This window comes from Heterocephalus glaber, unplaced genomic scaffold (assembly GCF_053883595.1).
Source record: "Heterocephalus glaber isolate CG9 unplaced genomic scaffold, H.glaber_assembly_v1.0 deba00001824, whole genome shotgun sequence".
NCBI classification, from domain to species: domain Eukaryota; kingdom Metazoa; phylum Chordata; class Mammalia; order Rodentia; family Bathyergidae; genus Heterocephalus; species Heterocephalus glaber.
In genome coordinates, this window is record NW_028258487.1 from 27054 (window position 1) to 35244 (window position 8191).

The following is an 8191-nucleotide window of genomic DNA, read 5'->3' on the forward strand; positions in this document are numbered from 1 at the left end:
TGTTTCGATTATCTAAGAGTTTTTAAGATTCTGTTCTTTTGTAATACTTCTGAGAATTTAACTTTGATGTGCTATGAAAAAATTATTTTCCAATCATGGCTCTTTGGGATATGTTTTGGTTTTTAATTCTATATTAATTATTTCCCTGTACTTGGAACATTTTCTGCTGAGTTCTCCAAACATGTTTTTTATGCCATTTGTGATATCTTCTGAGTTTTGACTAATTCTAGTTAATCTTAGGTTAGACTTCTTTGCGTGATTTAACAACTATTTGACCAGTTTCCCCAACCTTTTATTGTTTTTAATGTATCGATGAGTATATGATTATCAACATCAGCCCTATTTTCTAGCTTTGGCATCTCTCCTTACATTGGTCACTTCTGCTTCTCATATTTTTAACAAAATTTTTTATCTTTTTGATTTCACTTTGGTACACTTTTATGGACTCTAGTCACTTGCTGAGCTGGTCATTCATGTTTTATATTATTTTGTTAGCTTAGCTACTCTCTATTAGAGTCTTCTATAAGCTCACTTATTTTGTTTTATGTGCCTATAATCTGGCTGTTATATAATCTTTGTGCTCTTTGAGGACTTTATTGATGCATTTTTTTATCACTTCATATATTTCAACCATTTTGTTTTTTGTTTCAATCTCAGTGAAGATGTATGGATCAGCTTTGGAGGAACTGAAAGTTTTGGTAGGCATTTTCTTTCCTCTTTCTCATGTTTCCAGTTATTTATCTGTTTTGCCATGGGGGATAATGATTCAATTACAGTAGAAAAACATTGTTGCTAGTATGGAGATCAGTGTCTACTTTACAGTCATGTGTTCTAGACCTATCTAACTGTAGGACTTTGTGTTTTTCCAAATATCCAACCACCTTCATTACTTTGCGGGGGAGATTACTGTAGAGTGTAATTCGCAGAGCACCTAGTTCTCTGGAAAAGAACTCTCCATGACATAAACCAGATATTGCCACTCAGTGAAAACCAATGAATAACAACTATGTCTCCACGGGTAATAGCAAAGAAATCAACAACTATAATGTATTCAAAGGCAAACTGGATATTGATATGATATAAGAACCAGCTCTAAGTAATTTTAAAAGAAAAATATATGATACATACTAAGAAACAGGAAGAGATATCTTTTGCAATTTTGATAAGGGCCAAGAGACGGAGTAAGTCAGGTGCAAAATGAGGTGAAGGGGAAGTAAAATAATTAGGACATGTTTGTACAAATAACAACTCTCCACGATAAATGCAATTATTATTACTCAAAATATATACTAATAAAAAATAGTTTAAAAACTACTAAGGTTCCACCCTTAACAATTCAATGGAGATTTGCATAACATGGACACAAATACAAGCCACATATTGGCATACAGTATCTAATAAATACAGCCACTATATCACCACTAGCAATAGGAAGGAATTCAACAATAATAGCTTAGAGTCATTTAAATATCTAAAAATTAATAAAGCTTAATAACAGTACAAAGAAAATGGTAGGGTTGAGAAAGTGGCAAATGAAAGAAATAAAATATAAAACATAAGTAATGGAACAGGAGAAAAGAGAGAAAAATGTGTGATTTAGTCTCCAAGTAAAGAATAAAAGAGGATTAGTGGGATAATATAAAAATAACTTAAAACAAATAAGAAAAGGGCGGAAAAGAAAAGAATAAACAAAAGCAAAAGAAAGATAAAAAGAAAAAGGAAAAGAAAAACACCCCAAACACCAAAAGCCAAAAAAGGAAAAAAGGATTGACTCCAAAAATCTCTCCACCTGTTTAAATGACTGGTTTCTTTCCAGAGCTTGCAATATTTGAATGCTCCAGATATGGGGAAGGGATAGTGAGTCATTAATAAATCCTGCTCTGTTTCCATAATTACATCTGCAAGTGTGGATGTTGATTCGTGCTCCAACTTTCCTGATGGACATGATTGTTCAATGTTGTCTTCCGTAATTCTGTATGTAATCTAGCCACCCTTAGGTTCTGTTTCCAACAGTGCACCCAAGGCATTTTTTTCTCCTCCTAGTTTTAAAACCTGCATGTTTGTGAGGTGCTCTGCCCTTATTCCAGAAGCTCCTCTGTCCATACACACCCAGTTGTGACAATCCTCCAAGCTGAGGCACATCTCTGATCACACTGGCAAATGAGGAAACAGACCACAGAACTTTGTGTTGGATGCAGGCAGTGGGGTAGGACAGTAAATCTGCTACTGGACTTAAAACCAGAACTTTCTGATTCACCACCTCTTAAAACTGCATGTTATTGACCTAGTTTCTCACCACAGAGGGTAGGACCACTGTGTCCTTTCTGGTCTGAATTTGACACTGCTTAACCTTCTCAGGGGGTCTATGGATAGACAGCCCATGTGCTCTTCATTAATTCTTTTTGTGGTCATCTCCCACACAGTTACTCTGATGAGCGAGGGACAGCCCTTGCACTCTTACAAAACAAATATGTATTTATGAATAGGCACTTATCAAAGCACTAGACACAGAAAAGAAAACAAATGAAACCAGATAAATAGGAAAGTTTACTGGTGTTTAAAGAGTCACAGAGAAAAGATTCCCTAACTATTCTTGTATTGGCATCTATTTTTGCTTTTATATTCAATAATATTTGCTTTCTATGTATGTGTTGTCTGTTACTAGGTGCAGATATATTTATGTTTGTTTTCTTTTCTTGCTTAATTGACTTCTTTGTCATTACCAGTTGTCTCTTTACAGATTTTTGTGAGACTTTATTACATAGGTATAGCCACTTGTGTTAGGCAGCTTTGTGTCTCTATAATAAATACCTGAAGTAATTTATTAATGAAGATAAGAGGTTTCTTTTAGGCTACAGTTAGAATGGCTTCGGTTTATAATTGTGTAAACTATTGTTTACATGCATAATACTCAAAGTCATGCTTCCATGACCCACCAAGTCATGTCTAGAAGTATGGTTTACAACCTCGGTGCCAAATCATTATATGGATTATATGGACCATTTAGGGTACATTTCAGGCCCAAGCTATAGTAAATAAGCAGCTGGCTTATAGAAACACACTGCTATATGGCTACATTGCATGTAAAAGAAAGAAATATGATGTGAATGCAATACATTTATCCTGTATGTAAACATTATCATTATGAGATATTCTTATGGACAATCATTTGTAAAGAAAATTGTTACTATGAACAAGTCTTTGAAGTTTGTCATTAAAGAAAAATATCTGAAATTACCTTTTTACTCTGATCTTCACCATTACCTGAAGATCTTCAGTGGGATCCAAACTGTATGGAAGATCATTAGTTAGAAACAATAATGTCAACAAATTTTTCTTACTTTTGGAAAGAATATTTAACTTACACATCCTTTAGAATATTAAGTTTATAATAAAGTATTTCTCTACATAGGCATAGTATACAGTTGAACAAAGAAATTATTCGTCTTAGAAACCTGAAATTTTAAACTCATTCTAAGCAGTACTTCTTATCTTCTTCTCCAAGCCCCTGATATCAACCATTTAATCACTGATTATATCAGTTTGACTATTGTATATTCCTCATGTAAGTAAAATCATGCCATATTTACCCATCTCTAACTGGCTTATTTCACTTAGTATAAAGTGCTCCAGTTTCATCAACCTTTAAATGGTAAGATTTCCCTCTCTTTTCAAGCTGAATAATATTCCATTATACAACATTTTCTTTACCAATTAATACAGATAGATATTTAAGGTTTTTACATATCCTAAATATGGGTGTGGCAAAAATGCTGCTGTGGGTATGAGAATGCAAATATCTCTTGAAAACAGTAACTTCAAAACTTTTGGATATATACAAAGTTGTGCAATTATTAGATTATATGGTTGTTTTATATTAAATTTTTTGATGAGCTTCCTTACTAATTTTTATAGTGATTGTTATTAGCACAAGTTTAGAAAGGTTTGAAGTTTTCTACATCCTCACCAACACTCCTTCATTTTTTATTATTTGCAATTGTTACTGATGTCAGGTGACATCTTTTATTGCAAATTTGATTTCTCTTTTCATTAATATTAAAGATATTGAACAGAATTTCACGTATTTTGGCCACTTGTTTATCTTTTTGGAGATAGTTCTCTTAAAGTCCTTTGATCATTGTAAATTGTGTTGTTTACTTGCTATTCAGCTAAAGAATTTCTTTACATATTTTTATGTTAATCTGTTATCAGATATATACTTTCAATTTTTTTTCTCTCACTTGTGGGGTTTTTGTTTTCATTCTTACTCTCCCTTTCTTGTGGTAACACATTGGTCGTTTAATATTTCTCTTACTTTTGGATTTGATGTCACAGCCAAGAATTCTTTTTAATGACCAATGTAAAGGATCCACATCATGATATTGTAAAGGAAAAACCATCCACAGAAAGCTCGGTTAATGGAAGCACGGCCAAAAATGTTGGTAGATGTATTACCAAATGGACTATACCTTATGAAAAGCTAAAACAATCTTACAGCAGGAGACATGGTGACTGCAGCAGAGTACTTCCCTCAATTTCCACTGCCTACATTGCAAGTGGAGTACATTCCAAGTGGAGTACATTCCAAGTGGAGTAGCATGATTTTTGCTTCTCCAGTTCTGAGTGCAGGGATTGGGGGAAGGGGATCAAAAGCTAAAAATAAATTCAGATGCTTGATGTACTCAGTACCTGAAGGTAATTGGGAAATCAGAACCAGCATTAACAGAGGAAACCTCCCTCCTAACCCCAACTTCTGAGGCTACAAAAATGCAAGAGAACTGACTGAGCTGAAAAAAGGGAAGCGGATTTCCTGACATGGTGTGAGGACAGGGAAAGGTATTCTGAAACTTTATGCCAGAGATTTCCAACCTGAAACTAATGGAAGGCAGGAGAGTAAGGCCCCACCAAGGATCCTTGGGAAAAGACTGCAAACAGAGAAGGAACAGGTTGAAACATGGGATCTCCCCCTAGATCTGCCTGCAGGCAACATGTGAATCAAATTTTGTGATCTATTTTTATTCTCAGACTCCCATACTCCCAATATGTGGGTGAGGGGCTTAAGTGAACATGTCATTGTATAAAAGGTTTAATTTTACAGTGGGTTTCTGCAGGTGTAGCTCTGTGATTGATTTGTACCAAGACCCATGATGCCTCAACTTTTTCACCTGTATTTCTATCTCATTTTATTCTATCTACCTCCACACATAACTTCAAAATTCCTCTTTTTACTGCATTCAGTCTGTGGAAAAAAAACATTGAAAGTGATTTTCTCTCAAGGACCCGAGTTCAATCCCTGGTACCAAAAATTAAAAAAAAAAAAGTGATTTTTCTCACTTTTTCCTTCTCTTTTTTGTCTTTATTTTATATTAGCACTTTACTTTTAATACAATTTTCCCCATTTTTTCTTTTTCTTTTCCTTGTTCTCAGCCTATATGCCATTATTACTACTATTGGATATTGAAAATGTTGTACACATTTTAAACACTTCTTGAATTAAATGTCAACAAATGATTAGTTCTTTGAATTTTGTATTTACTGGTAATTGCCTCATCCTCTCAAGGCAATAATTGAGGCTGAACATAGTTCCTTCAACTAGAGAAATAGGTGACTGCACACTGACTTATACCAAAAGCCAAGGACACATCACAGGAAGAAACCTGCATACTAAAGAGGTCCCTATTGTATTCTCAGAGCTTTCAATTCCAACTGTTCAACACAAAAGCACAATTATCATGAATCTCAATGATAAGATTCTTCTAGTAACTCATAACTCTCCAAAAGCTGGATCACAGTTAATTAAATGGAAGAATTTCCAGATAGACAACTCAAAAAACAAATACCTAAAATGACTGAGGTGATCAAAGTCCAGACTGATAAACAAATTTAGGAAAAAATTAATAAAATCTCCATTAACCTCAAAGATGTAAATAAACAAATAAATGATTCAATCAACAAGTTATTCAATGATATTAAAGAAGATAAAAGTAGGGTCCAGGGATTTAGCTCAGTGGTTCTGCTGCCTGCCTCACAAGCACAAGGACCCAAGTTTGACCCCCAGTACCAAAAAAAAAGGTTCTGAGAAGAGGATAAAAGTAAGCAGCTAGATGATTTAAGAGTGAAAAGAGGAGTACAAATGACCAATTTAGTAAACAATTAAAGATTATGAAAAGAAATTAGGTCAGAAAGCCATTTATGAAAAATTCAACTGAAAGTGTAGAAACAGAAATGATTAAAGAAGGGTAAGACTTGAAGACAAGATTGATATATTAGGTTATTTACTCAGTGATAACCTAAAACCAACAAAGCACCATGAAATTTGGATCCACCAGCTGCTAGATGATAAAAAATCCCTAAGAATTATAGAGGTCAATACAAGGTTAGAGGATGACCATAAGTCTAAAAATATATTCACCAGAATTATAGCAGAACAATTGCCAGTTAACAGGAATAAAATGAAGATTTATATAATGAGTCACTTAAAACTCCAAATAGTGAAAGCCAGAAAATAATCTCTGCGAAACACATCATAGTGAAAATCCCAGAAATTTGGAACAAAAAGACAACACTAAAATTTATTGGAGAAAAACATCAGATAACTTACAAATTCAAGTGTTTCATAACCATAGATTTCACAATGCAAATATTAAAGACTAGAGGAGCTTAGAGTGAAGTGCTTCAAGCCCTAAAAGAAAACAATTGCCTATCTAAATTAATATATCCTACAAAATTATCTTTTAAAATTGAAGGGTAAGTAAATACTTTCCACAACAAAGTGAAAGTAAAGAAATTTATAACCATCAAATCAGCACTGCAGAAAGTACTCGGAATCCTAAACAGAGATAGCTAGGGAAACATCACCAAAAAAGCTGAAGGAAAGTATATACCTAATGGCTAGTGTAGTTAAATAAAAGAAAAAAAATAATGTACCAGCAATGGAATAATAACAAAATGAGAGGATTCAAGAAATACCTTTTTAATGATTTGTATCTAGATGACCCTACAAAGCCTCAGGCAATCATAGATGGGGCTTTTCAGAGGTGGCTGGTTCTAGAGTACGTGATGCTGGGATTTAATAACATGATGCTGGCATTGATTTGTGGTGTGATGTTAGGATTAAGGGTGCCCCATTCCAGGTGCAAATGCTACCCACCCTAAGGGTAAAATATAAAGGACAAAAAAGATAGCTGCTGTTGTTACTTGCTCCTATTGCTTTCTTGCTACTTTGTTGCTTTTCTGTCTTCTGCCTGCCAATAATGCTTTCCCTTCTCTTCTGACTCTCTGCCGTGACACCCTAGCTTGGACCCAGCCAATTACGGTCTAAAACCTCTACAAATAGTGAGCTACAATAAAAATTTCTTCCTTTTACTTCAGGTATTTTGTCTTAAGAAGGAGAAAAGTAATTAAGACAGAATTTGGTTCTAGAGAAGTGCAGTCATTGCTGTAACTATACCTAACAATATGGAATAGAAGGAGCCTGTGGAACTGGATTGTTTGAAGAGTTTGGAAATGTTTAGAGATTCCAGCTGAAGAAGCATCCCTGGAATGCTTTAAATTGCTCTTGATGGGAGATTCTTGTCAGGACTCAGAAGACCAGAATGCCGATAGAAATGTCGTCAGTGAAGACAGGCTCAGGTTTCTGCTGAAGAAAGAATGCATTGGCTGTTGGACTACAGAGGATATATCTTATTGCTTGGCAGAAAGTTTGCTTTATTTTGCTCATGTCCAGAGATTTTGCCTGAAACTGAGATAAAGGGAAGTGTGCTACTAAATCTTTCAGAAATAATTTCAAGACAGCCTAATATCGAGGCAGTGGCATGGTCTGCTTTGGGGGAATTTTAGCCATATCAATGTTGAGAATCAAGAGGCAAAGAGCCCATCAGAATGATTTCAAATCTTTTGAGTTTGGTCAAAAAAGAAACTTCACTAGAGCTGTGGACTGCGAAGATGGAACAGAGGAGAACCTGGTTTCTGAGAAGGAACTGAGTACAATGGAAAAGAGAGCCTGAGGACATCACAAGGATGAGTTGGACTCTAGCCTTTGCAGCCTCAAGGTTGCAAGGGTGAAATAATTTTCTTTAATCAAAGAGCCCTAGAGCACCATGTTCTAGGAGGCAACAACCTAGAGAATTTGATCCTTAGGATTGGGTTCTGAGTGTTCAGCAATCCAGGCACTTGATCGCTACAGCCAAGA